Source organism: Lepidochelys kempii, chromosome 6 (assembly GCF_965140285.1).
Source record: "Lepidochelys kempii isolate rLepKem1 chromosome 6, rLepKem1.hap1, whole genome shotgun sequence".
NCBI lineage: Eukaryota > Metazoa > Chordata > Testudines > Cheloniidae > Lepidochelys > Lepidochelys kempii.
In genome coordinates, this window is record NC_136385.1 from 7,130,931 (window position 1) to 7,138,658 (window position 7,728).

At 42.6% G+C, this 7,728-nt stretch overlaps 1 pseudogene; it reads right to left on the reverse strand.

Annotated features, from left to right (window-relative positions):
* Positions 1-435: 435 nt before the first annotated feature.
* On the reverse strand, positions 436-5,715 carry LOC140912716 (up-regulator of cell proliferation pseudogene; annotated as a pseudogene).
* Between the last annotated feature and the right edge of the window lie 2,013 nt (positions 5,716-7,728).

Consider the following 7,728-nt stretch of genomic DNA (forward strand, 5'->3'; position numbering starts at 1 on the left):
AGACATTTTGTAATGGCCACTGTCAGAGACAGGATGGATCACTGGTTTGATCCAGTACAGCAGGGAGATGAGATACCGAGCTAGATGGCCTGTAGGTCTGATCCAATACAGCAAGCATGTGGGATACTAGGCTATATGGGTGATTGGTCTGATCCAGTACTGCAGAGAGGTGGGGATACCAGGCTAGATGGGCTGTTATTCTGGTTCAGCAAGGACACAGGGAAACAAGGACTATCAGTTTGCTTTGGTATGGCTGTTCCTGTGCAGCAGCCTTGCACTAACTGGAAGATGTGACCTGCAATTGATTTTTTTTTTTTTAGTTTTCAATTTAAAAAACGGTACAGGCTGTCAGATTGGTTCATATTCCATTTTTTAAAATTAAGGGTTTTGTTTTGTTGAAGTGCATCCTATTTAAATAGACTCTTGGCATGTCTATTATTTCATGTAAAACACTTCCTTTAGGCTCTTCAGCGCCTGCTCTTTAGTTAGATTTTTCCAGTCTCCTGGAAGATCTGCTGCTTTAGCACCATACGCTCTAGCTAACTGGTCACTGAATGATTTGAAAACAAATTTCCTGAAATCAGAAGCATCAATATTGGGACCAGGCTGAATGTGCCAGTCTGGGTAGTAATGGCGGTAATCTTTGAAGGGATGAAATTTCCCATCTGCGGCTGCAGTTTGGAATTCACGATTGGAGACCACATCAGAGGAGCATATGGAATGCTCAAGCTTTTGTGAATCACAATCCCTGAAGTTCCCTAACCCTTTGGGTCGATGGACTGATACAAAATGCTCTTTATGGTCAGTGCCTCCTGCTTCACAGGGGGCTTCACAGAACGGACACTGCTTCCCACAGCCAAACACTCGCTTGAAGATCTCATCCTGGGGTTTCACTGGCAGGCTGGAGAGTTTGGTCTCAAGTTCCAAATGATTAAACTGGGTTAAGATTTGTTGTTCCAGCTCCAGAAGGAAGATTTCAATGTTACCAGAAAGCTGCTCAATTTTTGCTGTGGTTTTAAACTGTACTCCAACTAAGCTATTGCTGGAAATGGCCAGGTCCTGCTGCAGCTCTTTGCAAAAGCTGTCTAAAAAGGCAGAAACTGTGTTATTGTTTTTATTTATGGAGTTTTTCAGAACTCCCTTGATTTTATTTATTATTCTGGATAGAATCCCTTTCTCCAAATCCCTCAAACTTGCCTTCCCTCCATAGTGGTCTATCAGACATCTCTGTATCCAGGATTTGACAAACTCTTCATAGTTACTTATCTATTTCACATAGTTGTCAAAGTTCATCTCTTCCAGCAGCTTCTTTAGCAAAAAGAACTGAAAGAAGCTTCGGCTGGTGTATTCAAGGGCCTGTTCACTGCTGAGAAAATTGTCAACTATTTCTAGTCCGAGCCTTTTGTTGACATAACCCACCAGGGCAGGTTTGAGACACTGATCACAGAAATTCCTCGCCCTCGTTTGGCTCTCTTTCTTTTCCAAATGGAGATCAGTAAATATGGAGAAATAATGAGGTTTCAGCTTCTCCAGATGTTGCTGAGGATCATTTTCTTTGATAAAATCTTCATGCATCTTCTGAAATGCCCAAGCTGCTTCCCCCAAACGTGAAGCTTCAGGTCAACTTCAAACAAAGGAGAAGTGTGAAGTTTCTCAATCTCCTCCTCTTTTAACCTCTCATTAACCATTTGCAGCAGTTCTCCACAATAGGTTTCATCATAGTCTGTTTTGGATTTAACTTTTTCTTCAATGTATTTCTTGCATTCAGTCATTAAAGATAGAGCAAGCTCTTCAGTTTTACAGTAACATTCCTGTGAGAAGTATTCTGCAACTGCTCTGGTCCATTTTAGGTTTAAGTATTCCTTCTTCATTGTGAAAGACTTCATTCTATAATCCAGCAGGCTTTTTGCATGTTGCAGTATCTGTCTGACAGCACCCCCTCTGTGCTTCAGATCCTTTCTCAGCTGGAGATCCATATCTTGAACAACTTGACATTTCTGTAAAGTACAGAGCGTTAACTCTGACAAGGTTTCTCGCCACATCGTTTCAAATTCTTTTTTCAGTTTCTCATTGTCTAGTTTATCTTCTCTGTTTCGGCATTCAGCCAAGAGTCTGTCAACTTCCCCTTCAATTTTCTGCTTGTACCCAGACTGGATATTGTCTATCTTGTGCTGTCCTCTTCGTATTCGAATTGCTTCCTCACAGTTACTGCTTGAATAATTTTCAAGTTCTCTTTTGAGGCTATTTTTGCGCTCCTTTTGAAATCTTCTCTGTACTTTTCTATCAGGTTCAAATTTGGAGCTTCACCTTTAAAATACTGTTCTAAGTTATTCAAGAGCTTCTGTTCTCCCTGCTGTAGCTTCCCTTGTGCTTCCATTTTTAAGCTGTGAAAGAGATCACCCTCTAGTGTCTCTGGCAGCTGATTCTGGATAAAAGTTTCTTTTTCAGATATCCAGAGATACATCTCCTTGCGGAAACCTCATTCCCATTCAGAATACTTCACAGACAGCTGGTGATAGGCTTCAGCTACAAGGCTGTTTCTAAAGCTAAAGATGAAGTTCTCATGTTTCACTGACTTCCACAGGCTCTTCAACCATACAATAAAATCAGGAATATCCTTTCCAGCTCTTTTCCGTGAACGGTTCTCTATGAATTCAAACAGGTATTTCTTTAGCTCACACACACTCTCACTGTATCCAGTGTTTACGGGAGCCATGAGAGGGACTCCATGCCGCAAGCCAGGCATGTACCAATTGTGTTTTTCTGGGTCATACTCCATAATATCAGAAAATGCCATTTCCCTGCTTTGCTTTTCCATCCTTGCTGCAGCTTTGGTCATTTCATTCAGCTGCTCCAGGAGGTGTTTCCTGTCCCTCATGTTTTGATCATGAGCAGACACATCACTGACATTCTGGTGCACAAACTGGCAGTTTGGCTGTTGTCCTATTTCCTCCATTCTGAGAAATGCATGGACCACAATTTGCAGAACATCCTTCATTTCTGTGGCATTCTCCATGGTCATGTTAACGATGGTGATGTCACTCAGTCCAATCACCAGAGTGGCCAGCTCATTGTCATGTTGATAACTGTCTTCCAGTGCTGTTAGTTCAGGGGCCTTCAGACCTTCAGTGTCTATCACCAGGATGAAATCACAGCCAAGCAGCTCCTGAACAGCTTCTGTAACTTTAATGAGTGTCATGAACGCTCCTCGCGTACATCGATCGCTACTCACTGCAAACTGTGGGCCGAACATGGTGTTGAGAAGAGTGGATTTCCCAGTGCTCTGCACTCCCAGCACTGTTATAACCACCATTCTGGATCTACCCCCTAGTCTGATATGGAGATGGGTTAGAACATCTACTACCCAGTTCATGGGGATGTTGGAGGCATCTCCATCGATCAGCTCCACAGGAAACCCTTCCAGCATCAGGTCAGCTGCTGTGCATGGGAGATGGGAGAATTGTCTTTGGCTTTCTTCCATTTTCCCTTCTTTAACCATTGAGCATTCAGCTTCATAGAAATGCCCCAACTCACACATGAAATGCTCCACCCCCAAGGAACTATCAGATATTAATTTATCTAATTCCTCCAGCTGTTTTCGATCCACTCCTGGAGTTACACATTTCTCTTTTTAGTCCGCCCGCATTTCAGAAAGATTCCCCCTAGCAATATTATCCAGGCTAAATTTCATCCATTTCAGAAAGTAATGTTTCTCCACTGGATTCAACTGTACTATTCCATTGATAAACTTAGTCAAACCATTAGTACGGTCACACTGATTCCGCTGTCTACGTATCTCTAACCATTTCTGTTTCAGTGCAGATTTATAGTCTTCAATGGCCACGTCCCCTTGCCTTTTCATTTGGCACATCTCTTTTTCCAATTTAGCCAAGTTTTTCCATGGGTCTCCTTGCAGGCTCAGCATTTCCCTTTTGTATTTTGCCCCATCTCTTATTTCTGCAGTGATTTCTTCAGTATATTTCCTCGCACACTGACATGCCTGACACTCCTCATCCACCTGGATTCCCAGGTCACGTGCCGTCACAGCCATGGCTTCCAAACTCACTGTCTTCGGAGATGAATTCACTATGGTTCCTATGGTGGACTTCACCTTTTTCCACAAATCCTGCATTATTCATGATACTATCTTTCACCAGTACTAGTGATTTGCTCAGTTTCAACACTGAGGACAGCTTATTAAGAAATCCCAGAGTTTCTTTGGGTTTCTTATTCTTGCAGTTGATGATGAAGTAATATTTAGAGCTGGATTTTTTCAGAGATGACAACAGCTCGTATTCTTTCTCACCGATGCTCTCGGTAACTATGAACACTGCGGAGGAGACCGCTGTTAAAAAGCTAAACTGTAGCCAGTGGGACTCAATGTCTCCATGCAAATTTGTAACTGCAATGGGTTCTGGGAAAAGATCAGAATTTTCCGTCCCCCCAGGGAAATACCAGGAAATCTCAACCAGCCCATCTGCGATTTTCTGAAGGAAGTTCCCAGACTCCATGTCCCGATGGATAAAGAAATCGTGGTGCTGCTGGGAGGGGCTGAGAACCTCATTGAGGAGTTGGGACTTGGAGAAGCTGTAGCTCCCCATCCACACAAAAGAAATCGTTGGCATTTCTGTGAGCACCAGGCTCTCCTCTCTGAACCCTCTGCTCTCTGCCAGGGAGTGCGGCCTCCACTTCCTCACAATGTCCCTCATGGCCCACAGTAATAGGGTGCCCTTGGGGGTGTTGAGGGTGGGTAGCACCAGAGGGAGGGCAAACTGGCACATGGACATTTTGGACAGGATCTCCTGCTGTAGGAAACTGAGCAAAGCAGAACAGCACAAAGAACATCAAGAGATTGCAGAGAAACTTTCATCTCAGTGTCACTAAAACAGAAAGTGCCATCAGTATGCAGTTTCTCCTCATAATCATCCATTTCTTCTGCAGGAGCCTTGTGCCCAATGCTTGTATTTCTGGCCGTCCCATTCAGAGCCATGACCTTCCTCAGGAAATGCCAAGGTAAATCACCTAATGCCTCTGGAATCCTGTTCTTGATGCTTTCTGGGCAGATCTCCAAAACATCCCTCAGCCTGATCTTGATGCTTCTGTGCTTCTCCAGGTTTAATCTGGACAGAACATCTTGAAATGCTTTACTTCTTTCTGCAGAAGGAAGTTAAAACAAACCAAAATTTCAGAGTAGAAAATGGTGACTTTATATACAGTTTACTCATTCCATAGACAGCCTGATGTTTGTAATTTAAAGAAAAGCAGTACCCAGTAAGTAACAGATGATTTATACATCCTGGATTCAATTCTTCTCTTACTTATATTGGTATAACAAAAATGAAGCCAATGGGATTACTTCCATGCAAATAAAACATAGTTCTGGCCCACTTTGAACTCCACTAGGTTGGTTTGCATTGTTTGATCCCAATCCTTATCCTCAGCACAGTGCAGAGTCCACTTGAAAATGGCTTAAGTGGCGAACTGAGAATTTTCTAGAAAATCTTCCAGTATAACCAGCTCTATGACATCCCAGCTCACAGCTACTGGAGGAGGGGGCATAGACTCAGGACCCTGTCTCTGTGGTGATCCCAGAAGCTGAAATGACCCCTTGGCTGCTCTAAGCTGCTGCTCAGGATCAGACTGGTGCCTGGCAGTCTGAGGATCAGGTGGCTGTGATGGTAGCCTTCACCCCTCACCCTGAGCTGTGCTGGGCATCAATGACTCATCTGGAGGATCTGACCCTTTATTTCCCTTTCAGCAGTCAGTGCAGATTACACCTTCTGGGAAGACTTATTTTTGATTTTCTTCATATCTTCCTCCATCTCTTTGCTGGGACATGTCTTTTACAGGTGTAGCTAACAGCACTGTGGCTTTGCTTACCTCCCAGCGACCAAATCAGTCCCTTCACTCACGCTACTTCCTCTCTCCTTTTGGGGAGCTGTGAGGACTGTCATTACTTACAAAGCAAATTTACCCACATTGCAACCTGGGGAGCTAATGCTAAGACACCTCCAGGCCAGTCCTGGTACGGTAATGTCTCCAGGGCAGTGTTCGGGTATTTGTATCTGATAAACGATTAACCCGTTTATTATGTGTTATAGAGACATTATTAAGATCACAAGAGCAAACTATTCCACTGCACAGGAAAGATAGGAAGAGTGGCAAGAGACCACCCTGGCTTAACCAGGAGATCTTCCAAGATCTAAAAATAAAAAAAAGAGTCCTACAAAAAGTAGAAACTAGGTCAAATTACAAAGGATGAATACAAACAAATAACACAAGTATGTAGGGGCAAAATTAGAAAGACCAAGGCACAAAAGGAAATCAAACAAGCTAGAGACATAAAGAGTAACAAGAAAACATTCTACAAATACATGAGAAGCAAGAGGAAGACCAAGGACAGAGTAGGCCCATTACTCAATGAAGACAAAAAAGCAATAACAGAAAATGTGGAAATGGCAGACGTGCTTAATGACTTCTTTGTTTCGGTTTTCACCAAGAAGGTTGGTGGCAATTGGATGCCTAACATAGTGAACACCAGTGAAAATGGAGTAGGTTCAAAACAGGGAAAGAGCAAGTTGAAAATTACTTAGACAAGTGAGATGTCTTCAAGTCACTAGAGCCCAATGAAGTGCATCCTAGAATACACAAGGAGCTGACTGAGGAGATATCTGAGCCATTAGCTATTATCTTTGAAAAGTCATGGAAGACGGGTGATATTCCAGAAGACTGGAAAAGGGCACATATAGTGCCTATCTATAAAAAGGAAAATAAGGACAACCCAGGGAATTACAGACCAGTCAGCTTAACTTCTGGACCCGGAAAGATAATGGAGCAAATAATGAAGGAATCAATTTGCAAACATCTAGAAGATAATAAGGCGATATGTAATAGTCAGCATGGATTTGTCAAGAACAAATCATATCAAACTGACCCGATAGTTTTCTTTGACAGGCTGACGACTGTGTGGATGGGGGGAAGCGGTAGATGTGGTATATCGAGACGTTAATAAGGCATCTGATATAGTCTCAAATGACCTTCTCATTAAAAAACTAGGGAAATACAACCATGATGGAGCTATTATAAGGTTGGTGCATAACTGGTTGGATAACCATTCTCAGGGTAGTTATCAATGGCTCACAGTCATGCTGGAAGGGCATAACGAGTGGGCTTCTGCAAGGATCAGTTCTGGGTCTAGTTCTGTTCAATATAGTCATCAATGATTTAGATAATGGCATAGAGAGTACACTTATAAAATTTGCAGATGATACCAAGGTGGGAGGAGTTGCAAGTGCTTTGGAGGATAGGATTATAATTGAAAATGATCTGGAAAACTGGAGAAATGGTCTGAGGTAACTAGGATGAAATTCAATAAGAACAAATGCAAAATATTCCACTTAGGAAGGAACAATCAGTTGGACATGTACAAAATGGAAAATGACTGCCTGGGAAGGATTACTGCAAAAAAGGGATCAAGAGGTCAGAGTGGACCACAAGCTAAATATGAGTTAACAGTGTAAGACTGTTGCAAAAAAAACCAAACATCATTCTGGGATGTATTAGCAGGAGTGTTGTAAGCAAGACATGCAAAGTAATTCTTCTGCTCCAGTCCACGTTGATTATGCCTCAGCTGGAGTATTGTGTCCAGTTCTGGGTGCCACATTTCAGTAAAGATGTGGACAAACTGGAAAAAGTCCAGAGAAGAGCAACAAAAATGATTCAAGATCT